Below are 16,917 nucleotides of genomic sequence, written 5' to 3' on the forward strand. Positions count from 1 at the left end.
AATAGAAAATGTGGTACATGTACATACCATAGATAGTTTTTAGTTTCCGTCGACCATGTCTACGTGCCGAAGCGAACAATACGGGTTCCTAGACAACAATGGAAACGAGAGGTCAACACAAGTAAATACAAATATCTACAGGTTCCGTTTGAATAGAAATGACAAAAGTACTTCAAACTTCGTACTTGCGAGATCGTCATTTGATTGGGTTATCAAAACAAAGTGTTTTGACTCACATGGTCAATACGATTACTAATTCCCTTGTGTCCATTCTGTGGAAGGCAAATTCATCTTTAGGATTCATTAGACGTAATATAAAACACTGTAACAGGAAATTAAAAAAATAACAGCTGACATTTAACTGGTTAGATTGGTTTTGGACTACTCTGCTACTGTATGGGATCCTTATCCTCAAAAGGACTTTCACCGCTAAGAGGGAGTACAGCGCCGAGCTGCCCGATTTGTCTTTTGCTATTAAAATTGCAGCAGTAGCTTAACATCAATGATGAGGGACCTAAATTGGGCACCTTTCGCCAATCGTAGGAGAAAACAAACACTCGTCCTCCTATTAAACAATTGTAAATGACCTGGTAGCCATACGCTCCAATGGAGTCATCAAATTCAACCAAAGACCAATTGGACACTCCAATAACAAGCGAATAAAGACCCAAACCGCAAATTCAGGCATTTTCGAAAAATCCTTGTTATTCACGAACAACCATCAAGGAGTGGAACACCTTATCAGACAGTGCAGTTACCAGTGTCACTGTAGAGTTGTTCAAACTAACTATTAGCTCCGTGCCGCACGACTTAACAGCGCACACACAATCCTGGATACTGTATACTCGTTACCCGAGTTCATATAAACAGGACGTCGATTCGATAATACGATACACAATGGGCACTCGTTGTTTCAAATAACCGAGAAATTTTTAATCAATAATGACGTCATATGACAATAATTGAGGTTGAATTGCTTCATATTATTTTAAACCAATAACAGATCTTCTCTGGAGGAAATTTCCCTTGAAAATGACCTTTGGCGCAATAATGCTGCCGGTTGTGTGATTAGAATATAGTGAACCGACACGCTAAATATGTATCTTCAATATCTTTATTATTTTGTTTTTGTTTGTTTTGTTTTATTTTGTTTAACGTCCTATTAACAGCTAAGGTCATTTAAGGACGACCTCCCCTGTGTGTAAGATGCATGCGTGTAGTGTATGTGTGTGTATTTTTTGGGAGGCTGCGATATGTTCGTGTTTGTCTCCTTGTGATAGCGCGAAACTGATGTTGACTTTATAGTGCTACCTCACTGAAACATACTGCCGAAGACACCCAGCAGGACGGGGCCCGCCCGGTCACATTATACTGACAACAGGCGAACCAGTCGTCCCACTCCTAGTTTGCTGAGCGTTAAGCAGGAGTAGAAACTACCATTTTTAAAGACTTTGGTATGTCTCGGCCAGGGGACAGAACCCAAAGCCTTCTCACACGGGCGAATGCTCAACAAATGGCGAAAAGTAAGAAGAAAGTTATTTAGAAAGAAGAGAAGAGATAAGGTCCCAAATTTAGTCGCCTCTTACGATCATGCAATAGGGGGCAGCAAGTTCTTACGCCCTACCTGCAGGGTGAATCTTTATTATACATAGTTTTGTACATATACATGTAAAAGCACTTTACATGTATATTTGTATCATTGTGAAACTCGTTATAACGTATGGCATCAAATTACGCAACGATGATCAACTCATTTACATGGTATCATGCATTTCTGGCTCATGTGATTTGTATTTACCCGTTGCTGTGTTTGTGTGCGAAAGAGTGTATCCATTTTTGCTGACAGTATGCTTAAAATTTTATAATTAATCATCTCGATTTAGGAAGGTATGACACTGTTATTGATAAGACCTGTGAAACCTTTCTGTGTAATGTTTAGTGTCCATGATAAGAGGGTCGAGTCGTGACGCTAACACAACGAACCAGGTTGATTTATTGTTCACTGTTCAGACCTTACGAAGTTGCTCAAGAAAATCCCAATTTTATTGAAGCTGTGATTCCCAAATAGCCAGCGACTATCACTGGTTTCACCTTAAAAGACTAACAGACAACGGCGCCCTCTGACGACACCAGCTTTCGTGATTTAACTTCGTTCGGTCCACGTAATGTAAGATTGATAAGGGTAATCGTTAGAGTTGTCATGACATTCATTTCGCACGTTCCCTTGTGTGTACGATTGGAAAATATTTGTCCCTAAATGACGTCAATCTTCCAAAAAGTAATGCAGAAACACATCGGTTTTATCTCCATATTTAGCCGCATGTCGTCACAATTTGGTAAAAAAATGTTTGATTTAGAAATTCATTTTTTGAGGTGCAAAATTAAGGGATTAGGCATAACATTTTTTGTTCAGTATTTTACGTTGCATCTTGATGGTGTATATAATGCATTTTCTCAAAAATGAATTTGATAATGTATCAACATCGATACAATTAGTACATGTACACATACATAAACATGTATGTGTATGATAACAGTACAGTTTTTACGTTCGGTTAATTAAGATGTTACTTAGATTTTCTTTTTTGTATCATCCAACAAATATATTTTGAAACAGTTATCCGTGAAATCTGTTATTCGCATATGTTATTTCCATTTATTAAAATGTTTCTAGCAATCCAACACAGATTATCAGCAGACAGTTATCATTTTTTGAGTACATGTAACCATGTGGTGACTACGTATGAAAAATGCGTATTTCGCATTTCTCCACTGACCCCTGCTTTCCCTTGTACACAATCTGTCTGGTTGCCTACAGCATACATAATGAAGTGACAATTGTACTTGCCAAACTATTGATATGCAACAGCAATGCTGGTCGACAGAAATACAAAAACTTGAACAAAATTGACTTAAAATGAGACAAGTGAGCAGACTTCAGTCCGGATTAACTGTTTGTCCCTAGACGTATAGATGTTTCAGTGTACCTTAAGGACATCATGACTTGATCTCCCCTGCCTTGGGAACCGCCAATGTTTTTATGACGCTACTTTATAGCTGGGTGTTGTAAAATAAATCTTTCAACTTCCCGTATACCTGGAATTAATTGCCCAGGGGGCGCTCTGTAAGTGTCAGTGGGACCCGTATGTGACGAGGCTAATCGCTGAACTATTGTCGAATATACAGTTGGTTTTATTGCACCAGATTGCCTTTTTCATGCCGGAGTTTATATTAATAAAGAGTCAGAGTAAAATGTTTACAATATTGATATTGACATTTTTAACTCCTAAACCTGTTATCTTATGATATAAAGCGAAACAATGAAAACGCGGAAAGCGATGGAGGTCGTTTCCACGCGTACGTCTGATGAATACATGTATTTTATGCAGGTACATGAACATTCAAGTTCTTTATTACCTTGGGTCTTTTGAACCATCGGTTTCAAACGTGAGATATATTTACAATATTTACAGACAATACAATACATGCAATACATACAGTACAATATAAGTAATGTACAAACAGTATGGAGAGTGTAACACATTAAGCGAATTGGTTAATCCTTACATTTGCTGCTTTGATATATTTGGCCAATTGACAAGTGTCCTTTTGTGTTATTTACATTAGATAATTTCATCATTTTAAACATACTTGGTTTTGTTTACATAGTAATCTTTCAAAACATTTACACGCAAATTCGAATTACATGGATATTTCAACAAAAAATAGAACTCATATTCAACATCATTTAAATTACATACATTACACACTCTAAGACTACGTCAATATTTAGATATCTACCTTTTTCTATATTTAGATTATGAGCAGATAACCTTTTTTTTGTAATCTCTTTCAAATATTTTCTAGTAAATGGTTTTCTTAAGTAACACTGTAAATCAAACTGGTTATAAAGATATTTATAGATATATCCCTATGAAGATGTTCTTACTTTTTCTTTGAATTCTTGTCTATAGATAGCAATAAGTCGTTCTCTAATAACATTATACATGTAAAACATATCATCATTTATTTCTGTTTCCCATATGTAACCTAGGACAATTCTATATAAATCCTTTTTTATGTTCAAAACTCATGTATCCTTATTATCTAACATATTTGTATACAACGTACATGCCTGCAAAATACAATTAGTAGCCCTCTTTAACTTAATCAAACCAATGATAAACCATAATATTACAAGTATTCTTCTTACGCCAAGGTGTCGTTAACAAAATAAAGTATATTTGTGATGTTTTATTATCTATCTTTGATGCATGCATCTTTAATGAACACAAGAGTTATCTCCCTTTGTGGAAATCGTGTTTTCTTTACGTTTTCAGCATGGTTTCTGCCACAGTGAGATCCTCACATTTTTCTTCAATTATAAGCTGTAGCCAACCACAGTATATATTGAAATGTGTTGATATTATGCAGTATATATATTAATTGGAAACTCATGTGTATTTGCTGACTGATCATATTTTCATTCGTGACCTGGTTTCGCGGGGATTTATGTCCAGGTGTGTAGTACTGTGTACTGCTTATAATTTGTTTGTTTGTTTGTTTGATTTTGTTTAACGTCCTATTAACAGCTAAGGTCATTTAAGGACGGCCTCCCCTGTGTGCAAGATGCATGCGTGTAGTGTATGTGTGTGTATTTTGGGAGGCTGCGATATGTTCGTGTTTGTCTTCTTGTAATAGCGCGGAACTGATGCCGACTTTATAGTGCTACCNGAGCGTTAAGCAGGAGTAGAAACTGCCATTTTTAAAGACTTTGGTATGTCTCGGCCAGGGGACAGAACCCAAAGCCTTCCTCACAGGGGCGAACGCTCAACAAATGGCCAAAAGTGAGGCATTGTCAAGGGAGACATTAGGAAAAAGAAAGTTATTTAGAAAGGAGAGAAGAGATAAGGTCCCAAATTTAGTCGCCTCTTACGATCATGCAATTGGGGGCAGCAGGTACAATTCTTATAATTCAAATATGATTTAATTTGTTCATATGTGCTTATACCTAAATCTAAAAGGTCACATTTTTGTGTATGTTGTAGCCTTTACAAATTCGCCAATTCACGGAATACAATTTGGCAATGAGGTTTTCAATATCTTGGGTTTTATGAAAGGCCCATATTTCAGAACCGTAGCTTAGAATGCTATTTATATACGTATCAAAAACTGATAATTGAGTTTCAATATTAAAACATTTTTGCCGACATACATGTTCATTCATAACTAAGAACAAAGCCTTTCTATCCTGATCTACATTTTTTTGTTGTGCTTTTTTAAAGGTTCCATTGTTATGTAGTACGATTCCTAGGTAGTTCAATTTATTTACAATTTCTAGTTGACAACCATCGTATTGCCAACATTCATTATTTCTCAAAATATCCCCATTTCGAAACACAAGAATATTTGTTTTATCCGTATTGACTATTAAGATCCCATTTTTTTTGGTGTACGATTCTAAAGAGTTAAACATAGCTTACAGACACTCTGGCGTTTCTGAAAAATTCACCATATCGTCTGCATACATCAAAAGGAACAAATTCAGCGTTTTAATTTCTATCGACTGACAGTTGTCAATTAAAAATTGCATTTCGCAAACATCAACATATAATAAAAACAATAATGGTGATATAATTTTACCTTGAAACAATCCATTTTCACAATAGAAATAATTAGATAATGAACCATTATGCTTAACACAACATTTAATACTACTATACAATAACCTACCATCAATGCACTCTTTTATCAATTTGAACCACTAGTTTTGTCTATTGACGAAATCAAAAGCATTTGTATTATCAATAAAGAAACAATATAATCTTTTTTTAACGTTTTAGAGTGCGGTTAATCAGAGACCAGTCGTAAAGCAAATATGGCGTCAATAGTAGACCTTTTTCTCTTAACACCAAACTGAGCATTCGTTATTTTACTATTTCTTTTGGTCAAATACCACAAGCCTATTATTAATGATTGACGTGAAAAGTTTCTCCAAACAACTAACAAGAGTAATACCTCTGTAATTATTTACATCGTTGACATCTCCCTTTTCAAAGACAGGCACAATATTACCATTTGACAATGCTTTCGGGAAATGATCAGCTTTAAGTATATTGTTAAATAAAGTTACAAAAAAGGTATCAACACCGTCTTACATTTAAAATATTGTCATGACCGCATGCCTTATTTGCATTTAATTTCTTAATTGCACCAAATATTTCTGCTTCTGATATATTAACGTCTAATTCGTCAAATGTTACATTCGAAGAGTTAGAATCATGTGCTTGCAAACAAAGATTAACAATATCATCAATAGTTGGTTTGATTGAAGCTAATTTATGAAAATTGTCGAAAAAATCAGTATCATTTAAATCGCTTTAAACCTTTTGCTTCCTTTTCTTGAAATGTTTATAAAAAATCTTGGGATAACGTGTTCTCATGTAATAGAGCATGTTGCCTTGTTTACACCTATTTTCTTTTTTAATTATTATTATATTAACAAAATAATTAGTGTTACATGTATTCTCTATATATATTTGTTCAGGTTTCACATGCAAACGTGTTCACATTTTGCCATAATTTTATTTATTTTTAAACTCAAATCACGTTTTTGTTTACTCTTTGGTGTTCCTTTCTTCTATTATTATACACACTGTTTATGGGGTCTGCGTTGTACCACTATTTGTTTGGATGAGTGCAAATGTGTGACGACTAACCTCAGAACGAAGAACTTATAAACAAATATAACTTGAAAATGATTTTGTGATGTTCATACGGAATGAACAACTCCTACGCAGAAGTATACATGTGAAAAGCCACATAAGGCAGACGGGTAAAGTGTTACACGTTTTATAGGTAAAGGGTCGTATATGACAAACAGATAAGCCATGGTGTATGCCCATGTCAGGCAGAGGACCACATCTAACGGAGCTGTCAAACAGTCACTTACGTAAATAGGGGACATAATAACCTTGAAAACGCATGGCAATCATGGAACAGCCATTATGGCTACCTGTCAAAGACACTCTTGTGTCGCGACAGACTGACTGCTACGCAGGTCCCATGGGAGAGGGTCTGCAGCAGGTAGACGTCATTAAAATAACGATGAAAGTAAAAGTGTTTTATTTTCTATACACAAGCACTGTAAAATAGGTAGCATTTGCGTGTTTAAAGCCGCAGAATACCTCCAGAAGTGTTAATCAATTCAAACAATGCTTAATTCTAGCATCGAATAAAAAATGGATCCAGTTAAGACCCTCCTATACTTAGACCATTAAATCTGGCGAACAAGAAATAAAACTAGACGGTCATTCTCCTTAAGTATGGGTAAAATGGTCTGCCGTTGATTGTCGCTTTATAGTCGAGCATGTCGGGATAGACGACAACGTCATTTAAGGGTCAAAACACGTCTGACTTTTGGCGCCAAAAACAGTAAAATGTGAAGAGAAGATTATTTCCAGCTGAGAAATATTCCTATTATAGCTTAGCCGTGTTTCTGTTCCCGGTGCGAATATGTCTCATACGTTTTTTAACGGACAGACTCAGATGTCATGCACGTGGCGAATAAATAACACTCGGGGATGAATTATATCGTTGATTCTGACGTCTTCTTTCCGTTCCCGGAGTTTGACTTCCTGTGAACATCACGTAGATATGACTCCACATTTTGTATACAATGATTCTCCACCTGCATGTATATTTACTTAACCGTATCGAAATCATGTGTTTTAAACGTGCAACTTTTCTTCATAGTGCATTTCGGTTTAGTCGATACATTCAATGTAATCGAAATATATATAAGCTGTCAAAATTCAACAATGTGACTACCTCTTCTCAGCATGGAACTACTTTCCCTGTCATTTTTTTAATATCCGGTTTAGGCCCATGCGTCACATCAATGATGATTGGAGCAAATAGTAAGATTTCAAGAACGTACAGACGCTTTCAAGTTGTTCAAATTGATCTATAATTCACATGTCATTGTATAAATAGTTTGGTTGCTCGATTGCTACAACCCAAGAAGGGACGACAATTGTATGTGTCAAACATAGCACGTTTTATGCATGTTTCATTTAATTTTTACAAACGAATAGTGTTTGATTTCCATGCTCTTTTAACTGAAGGTTGTTTTTTTTCAAAACGAAAGAACGATTAGCTAAATAGCAATAATATCTATCCTATGACATTTAAAGAAGTACCCCTTGTAGGTGCCCCGTAAAAACCCTCTTGGTACAACATACCTAAATGTGATATCCTATTGGGAAACATTAGCTGCATGCTATTAACAATCCCATGTCCTCAGCATGCATCTATCGCAATTACAGCTAAATCCTATATAATTTGACATTTATCGCGCTCGCTGTCCAGACATATTCACATGTTATATTTCCAACGTCTAATATCGGTCATTTTGGTGTGACTGATAATATGTAATCTATACCAATATGTTCTTTGAATATCGGATCATTATACCAACAATCAGTTTTTATGTAGCTCATACTATTAAATGCAACCTTTGTCAGCGCTATGTGAAGGCCTTTACCTTTAACGGTTTTTCGAGTTTAACGTCTTGTACATGTATTTACAGCGATCTCTTAGACAGAAGAAAATGGGATATTTCTTCTGCCCTGGGATGTGACAGAAAAAGCTGAAACCCAAGGTTATTGTTGTCTAGACCTTATTTTTTTTATTGGGAGTTAGACAACCAAATACAAGAGTTTAAAGTTAAATCATTCAAAGTAGAGAATTGTTATTTTTTCCCGTCGTATTTAAGCCCCAACTATGAATTGTTTGTAAACAGAGAGACATTCGACATGCAAATATCGCCATTCACCGTGTGTGACGTCACAATTTAGCGCGTGATGTATTCACAGATTTTTTTCTGACTTTAGGACTTCCAGAAAATCCTCTGCTGTCAGCTCAATACGGGTTGAACAAATTATGACAAGAGCATGGACATTTTAATAACATTAATCAATTATAGCTCAGGTGAAAAAGTAAATTATACATAATAAGAGTTCACAATATTAATTTGATAATTAATTATCAGAAAGTATATTCACTTCATATATTTAACTACGGTTGGATACTAAAATTGGTTCTCTGTAATTATAGAGTATCGGTTGGTTTCTCCAGTGATGGTATAGGCAAGACTCGAAAGCTTTGATAGTTCTTGATAACGTCATATCTGGTGACAAGCTGTTCCAGATGTTAACAGTTCTGTGACAAAATGATTTCTTTCTCATGTTTAGGCGCGTTCTATCCTTAAATAGTTTATACTCATGACCCCTTGTAACAGTATTGTTCTTCTTTTGTGACATGAACTTGGACACTTTGTTCGATATGCCCAGTTACATTTTGTATGGTCAGCGAATAAGTATGTTCCTGTTGCTATGCTTGTTCTTTCCGGTAGGTCACTAATATAAAGCACAAATAGGATTGGCCCAAGAACAGATCCCTGTGGAATGCCACTACTGACATCTTTCAAAACTGACGTTTCTCCACTGACCGTTTTCCGTTGTTTCCGGTTGTGAGGGAAATCATTGATCCACCTGGTAATATGCCCCATGAACCCATACATACTCATTTTATGGACGAGTCTGCGATGGGGGACTTTATCAAAAGCCTTTATGAAATCGCAATAAAGTACATTAACACATTTCCCCGCCTCGTCAAGATATTCCATCCATTCATCAATCACTTGTATAAGGTGTAGTACGGTGGATCTTCCTTGGATGAATCCAAATTGTTTATTACTGAAGGGTTTGCTGTTTTGCATGTGATTTATAATTGTTTCTTGCACAATTGTTTCCAATACTTTACATCAAATACATGTTAGGCATATAGGTCTACAGTTACTTGATGATTTGCGGTCTCCTTTCTTGAAAATCTCGGTAACATTTGCTTGTCTCCAGTCATCAGGTACTGATCCTGTTGATATAGAAGTATTGTATATGATTGATAACGGTTGGGTTATGACGGAACTTATTTCTTTCAATACACGAAGGTGAATATTATCTGGGTCCAGGGATTTCGACGTTTTAAGTGTTTTCATAGTTTTAAAGACAACGCTACATGTAGGATCTAATACAACATTTCCGATCATATTATCTATTAAACGGTCCCCACTGGTTGGGGGAAAAGCTGCTCTTCCCCAGCTTAAACGAGGGAAACGTCTGTGAAAGGTGGGCAAAAAGGTTTTAATTCATTTATGTTCTTTCATTAAAAGGATCAATATTTAGTTACATTGGGATATATTGTAAAATGGATTTCTATTAGGTGAACGCTTACGAATAAATCGTTATTATATATCTACTTTTTAGTAACGAAATTATTTGACGTGCTAACAACTCCTTCCTTCCTCAAATATGTTAAATTCACTTCGTTACTGGATCAGTAGAAGATTATCTTACAAAACTATGAGTTGTTTGACTAAATATTCTGCCATGTCATCACTGCTGACTAACTTGACTTTGCTGCTGTAGTATCTTAATAGCACCGGGTAAGCACATGGATAAGCTAGTTATGTGCATAAGATACGGATTTAATTAGTTTGTATTGACATTTACATGTAGTATTTGGTTAATATTGTCTAGTATTGCATTTTTTTTAATCCATTCAACCCTTAACCCTACCCGAACCCAAACTCCCTGCATAAACAGATTTTTTTTCGTGATCTTCGATGTTAAGGTTCATATGTGTTCTAAGTATTTTTCACCAAATTACATGTAATATTTAATAAAGTTGGACGAAATGTATATCAATGTTTTCCTTGTGATCTAAGGAACACAATGCATACAGTAGAAAACCACTGGCTGCTCTAGAACTTTGTACTGACCTATAAAGCTGCCTTCACAAGAAACTGCCAAACTTCCTTTGTCTTGCTGAACCGCTTGCAGTATCTTAATACTGAAATGATATACAGAATTAATTGATATAATACCGAAATGTGCTTGAATTTGTTTGTAGCACTACTGCAATGTTATACCATTTTAATATATGTATGTGTACTTATTTTAGCGATAGTCTAATATTAGCACATTTCCCACTGCAGTTGTTGCGCTAATTCAAGTACAGCGCTAAAATTAATACAACCTGTAAGTAGATAGCCTTGAAGGTCATGTGCACCAGTTTAAGATAGCGCTGATTTTGTATTGCGCTTATATAAGTACTTATACAGTAATTGAAGCATGAATGAACATCTAAACATACCCGAATTCCGGGTTCTCTTATGCCTGGAATTTCTTTTTCCCCCGAGGTGATGACAATTCAGGTAGTAAAGCATTGTAGTAGAAAGCTGCGAGTGTTGGAAGCATGTGATCATTCCATAAATGTGTGTCTCTATATATGCGCTGAATGTGCATCTGATAAGGGTTTACTGTACGCACTAAAAAGTCAATCCAAGGAAGTTCTGTTACACCAAGTAAACCTTGACATTGGTAATAATAATCATGAGATGTTTTCAGTGTCAATTTGCTGTCTACTATAGATAATCAAACATTCTTCCTACTTTCAACTGCCTGATTCAGATTGGTAGGTGTTAAATGTAACACGTTTTTGTTATTTTAATCAGCCCCTTTTCACCACCAATTTCCTCAACCCTGCCATCTGGATACTCCCCTAGGATATTTTTTCTCTACATATCACAATCCCATCTTGCTCACTTGTAACACCCTCCTCAGCCTTCTTAAGAGTATATTCATGCAGTTATCCTTTCCTGGTGGAGCCCTTTCTGCGTATGTGCATTTCCTCGGAATGTGTCGTAAATCAGTTCTCTTACTAATTGGGTGATGGTTAATTTGGACTGCCAAATGAAGAGGCTGTTATTCGTTTCGTCCTCTCACCCTGCCAAACTTGTGGTATGGATTGTTGTCGTGTTAGTCTTTCCAATGCCTGAATATTGTCTGAAATGTGTATGTGTTTGTTGAGGAACGTTGTTTTTGTCAATTCAAATTCTTCTGAAGATACATTATCTACCACATCAATGGCCTCAGCACCATATGCCAACCTTGCCGTTTTAGCACTGTTTTCCCTTATCGATGCCATTTTCGTTTTCCATCTAGCCGCACTAGTTTCTGGCTTCTGTTTCACATCAGTGTTAATTTGGAGCTGCCGTTCCTTTAACTGTACAATTTGTTGAAGTGGTATCCTGGGGAGGTACCAGTAACTTGCTGTCATGTGTTTGATGACCATAATGGACCCAAGTTCATTCTAAGTGATCCTCCATAACATCTTGTGTGCCACGAACCCCTGTTGCAAATGTAATACAGTTTACCAACATCATTAATCTAACATGCATCCAACATTTTGTTAAATTTGTTGATACATTTTCGAGCAGTCGATCACTTTTGGAGGTAATCCGATCAAGAAGAATAGATATATTCTCGCTCATCTCTGCGTCGAGGTCCTTTAAACATGCCCCCTGTCTAGATTATCGAGCTACCGTCAGTCCACAGATTCACCATCATCATCATCATCTTGTACATTTGGCTCTACTTGTGGTCTGTACTTTGTAGAAATCAGAACAGTGTTTGTGGTCTCCAAAGATGTGGTCAATGCTGTTCCTGATGTCATGTGCTAACAACGTGCTGGCTTGGGATTTGTTACTGGTACCATTCTGGGAACGCGTTCTGATGGCACAACGTACGGCACTTACTATTCGTCCTCTGGTTGCCTTTGAAAGTCGATCCTTTCCTTTATACTATGGATTACTGTCTACCAGTTTCTCCATATTTGACCTAAAACCTTTGCACATATGATTTTCTCTACCTTGCTTTCCCACACCAGCACATCTTGTCTTATCTTCGCAAATACTGAGAAATTCCCATCTGCGATACGTTTAGTGTATCTTAAACTTAGGATCTGCTCTGCTTTCCCAAAACCCTCCACAATAGTGTCTGCTTCCATAGCCTGGGAACTCTGATCCCAAATTTTAAAACATTTATGAGGATGTGGAATGATCTACTGATTGGCAGCCTGTGCACATATATAGCAGTGTTTACTACGGATTGAGAGATGCAAAATACGCCCAGTTTCTTTCCCAGTGATAACCCTGCACCACCTAGGACATTATATAACCCCTACACCACTTAGGGCGTTATATATATGTTTGTGACCTCGCTTACACGACCCACCATTCGCGATAACTGTCATACATGGTAGTGCTTCACAATAGTCACCTTTCTCTATGGCTATCCGACTTTCCTCTGCTCCTGCTTCTAAAATTTCTTATTTAAATTCTTTCTCCAATCTCTTGTTATCTTTTGGTAAAAACTAGCTGGGAAATGCTAGGGGAATCCGTGGTACCATGTATTTCGCTCAGGTGTGAAGCTGTACATATACTTCCCCACACAGCTCGCACATTAATAGCATGCCTGTATGTAGACCTGCAACTTCCGTCACTATCACCGGAATTTATATTCAACTTGGGGCTACTTTAAAATGTAAATCTTTTCTGGCAACCATAAGTCTTTGCTTCATTTACTATCTGAATAGGTGACAGACCTTGCAGTACTAGCTCTCGGGCTGCTTCACACAACACACTATGCTTGGTAATGTCATTAAAACTGTTCTAAAGACAATCCAAAACTTTGTTCATGCATATTTGTCGACGTCGTATTACTTAAGAAATAATCAACATATGTGCGTGCATTATGGTGGAATATATAACGAGGGTGAGAAAATGTTGGTAAAAATAATTAAAGAAAGCCGATTCGGCCAGAGTTAATTATTTTTCCAACATTTTCGAATCCCGACGTCGACAAATACGCATGAACAAAGTACTATTAGAAAAAAAGGCTCTATAAAAATATCTCGAGCGACCTACTAACAACGACCTCCCGGCAATTCGCTGCTTCGTATGCTTTCCACCAGACCAACCCTCCCTTTTGATTTATAATGGGTTTTTTACAGCCATGATAAAAACATGTCTGTCAAAAACCTAAATACCCTCATTTGTTTCCGGATTGATAAGACTCATAAAACAGCTATTGTATACATGTAACTAGACGGATACACATATTTCATATACTGTCATATAGACATATACTACAGTAGACAGTATAAATCACATAGTCTAAGAAGAAGTATCTATTGTTATATATGACTGTTACATTGTCTATAAAATGGATATTGTTGTTGATATACGCTGTATTAATGTTTCAGCATTCCGGTAGGCACACGTGCTTCTTGCATATAATGTTTACTTGATATTGAGCGTAATTTTTTTTTATTAATTATACTTACTTGTAACACACTGTGCCCTTTCACAACAAAACTCCATTATGGTGACCAAAATGTAAAAATAATTCTTTAGAAAAGAACCTTCAGGGTGTGATTGATGAGTTCCGACGTTGGTGATCAACATTTTCATGACCGTCATTATCATAAACACCAGGGGACGCAAATGACATTTGTAAACTTATCAAATTCATAAACTGTATCTCACTGCATGTGTATCGTAAGATGTGGGTAACATTCTTCTGTTATTGCCCTTTATATAGGGGAATACTATTCTTTGTTTCTCCGAGGTTAATCCTGTTTCATGAGGGCTAATAAAAAAAATAAAAACAGAAAAACAGAAAAAAGGAGAAAAAAACCAATAACACCTCTGTAAAGATCAGGTTGATGTGCCATTGTTAACACTTGCTTCCGTCATTCGGAACTAGGTTGTGTTGGCCGTTGCACATTTTTCTAGAGGTGCTCGAAATAATGAAATTCTGATCGGGGAAACTTGCGCGTGATGGCGACATGATGTGTTATTGCCTCGTAGTGTGACCAGTATCATCCAATAAGACACGCGGTTGTAAAGATGAGGTATACTAATATAATAGTGTATGATGGGATAATGGGCCTCCTGTATAATATATATTTTACTTCTAACTCTTTTACATTGAGGCATTGAAGAGACCAACATTCATCTGTTGCTCCTATTGCAACACTCATGATATTCTTTTCCTATTTTACTGTTTTCTTCCTACATGTATTTGCTTTTGTCTTTCAAGCGGTGTCACCTCAGGCGCCCATCTTCATATGACATTAGTTGACACTGTTGTACAATATTATTATTCTAATCGTGTTTGGTAGTAGTTTAGTTTAAATATATGTCGCAATGTCCGTTACACATTCTCTACCTCTGTAACTCTCTATGTTCCGACCATATTTTTTTTGACTGATCAGTTGGTTGTAGAGAATTTAAGGTCCTATAAACAGGTAAGGCAATTCAAGGACATGCCTCCATGTATGTTGTGTATGCGGGTATGTGTGCCGGAGACGGGGTATTTTGGTGAAATTGCCTCTTTATGATAGCCCGATGTTCAAGTACTACCTCACTGAAATACCATACCAAAGGCACAGCATTCCGTGTGGTCACATTATACAGACAACAGGTGAACCTGTTGTTGGCATTCCCCTGAATACTGAACGTGAGGCCATGAAAAACAACTACCACTTTTAAAGATTTGTATATGTTCAGGCCTAGACTTATTGCCTTCATCACTTTGGCGAACGTTCAACATAAAAGCCAAAGGTGAATTGTTACCAAAAAGGGCGTTTAGTAGTTGGAAGTAGAGAGAAGTATATTGCCATGGATGTAGCAGATTTATTTGGTCGCCTCCCTGTTTCCAAGTAGAGGGCACAAACGCAAATCCAAAAATTGCGGAAGGGGTTTCCTAATTGGTCGCCTCTAACAATAACTGCCGTGAGTAACAGCAGGTATTATATTATTTTTTCGATCCCCGACCTTCAGGAAATGATTTAAAAACCGAGGATTTACAGGGATTTATAATACGAATCTTCTAAACGCCCTAGAAATATGTCCTTAGGCCAGACAAAAAATATGTGTTTCCTATAACATGTTGGAAAAAGTTAGGGTAGATAGGTAGGTAACACGTTTTATTTAGATAAAAATTTGTTTATATAGGAGAGTGACTTTGACTTTATCAGTGCTTCTTTGAAAATTGCCTTAAAAATATAGGTAAGGCACACAATTAGGGTAGGTAAGGTTACCGGAAACACCAAATATGTTTTGTTTAACCTTACAAAACGGAAGGTTACCAGTAGACGACTTTGATCCTTTGATGTGCACCAAAAGAATAGTTAAATACTAAGATCAATGACGGTAAAATTTCTGTTTGAAATCTGCTGTCACTATTGAATGTTACGCAATAAACAGTTACTCACGGAGGAATTTCTCCTCACCATATATCAGACAAATCCTGAGACCATCTGTATGCATAACTCACGTCGATGGCTACCTTGTGTACTTTTGTTCTAGGTGTTGCCAGACAAATTACCTAGGTGTACACTAAACATTTACATGTACATACATGGCTACTTAAGCATTTAACTGTTTTTGTATGGTATTTATGATCTATTTGAATGACACAGCTTTGCAAGCAAACAACATAATGCGCGCTTTTAAATTAAAAATGCGCGCCTTATCGACACTCCACACAATTTCGTTCAATAGTTTGAACACCGTATTGTTGCGTGATGATTGGCAAACAAAGTAGTAATTTTAACACACACTTCAATTTTATTCCACAATTCAGTATCAATACAATTGCGTATGACATGTCTATAGGCTGATTTAAGTTTATCAATAGAACTCTGAGCTGAAAGTACTATTTGAAATTGTTTCGATTTTTCCCCGGAACAAATTTCGCGCATGGACAAATACAGTGAACACCGTAAATCCGACGTTGCCCTCCACGAGGGAGTTATTTTTGGAAGTTAATTTGAACTTTTCTCTTTGCTCATTTTGTGAAGAATCCAGGCGTGAATGTATTTGTTGATTGTATGGGAACCTGACAAAAGTCTGTAGATTCTATAACATCCTCGTCATTTGACATGTCGTCAGAAACTGAGGAATGGTGGATGCGAGACGCGTGAAGGATAGCGTTTGAAGTGAGTGAT

Source organism: Mizuhopecten yessoensis, unplaced genomic scaffold (assembly GCF_002113885.1).
Source record: "Mizuhopecten yessoensis strain PY_sf001 unplaced genomic scaffold, ASM211388v2 scaffold2303, whole genome shotgun sequence".
In the NCBI taxonomy this organism is placed as follows: Eukaryota; Metazoa; Mollusca; class Bivalvia; order Pectinida; family Pectinidae; genus Mizuhopecten; species Mizuhopecten yessoensis.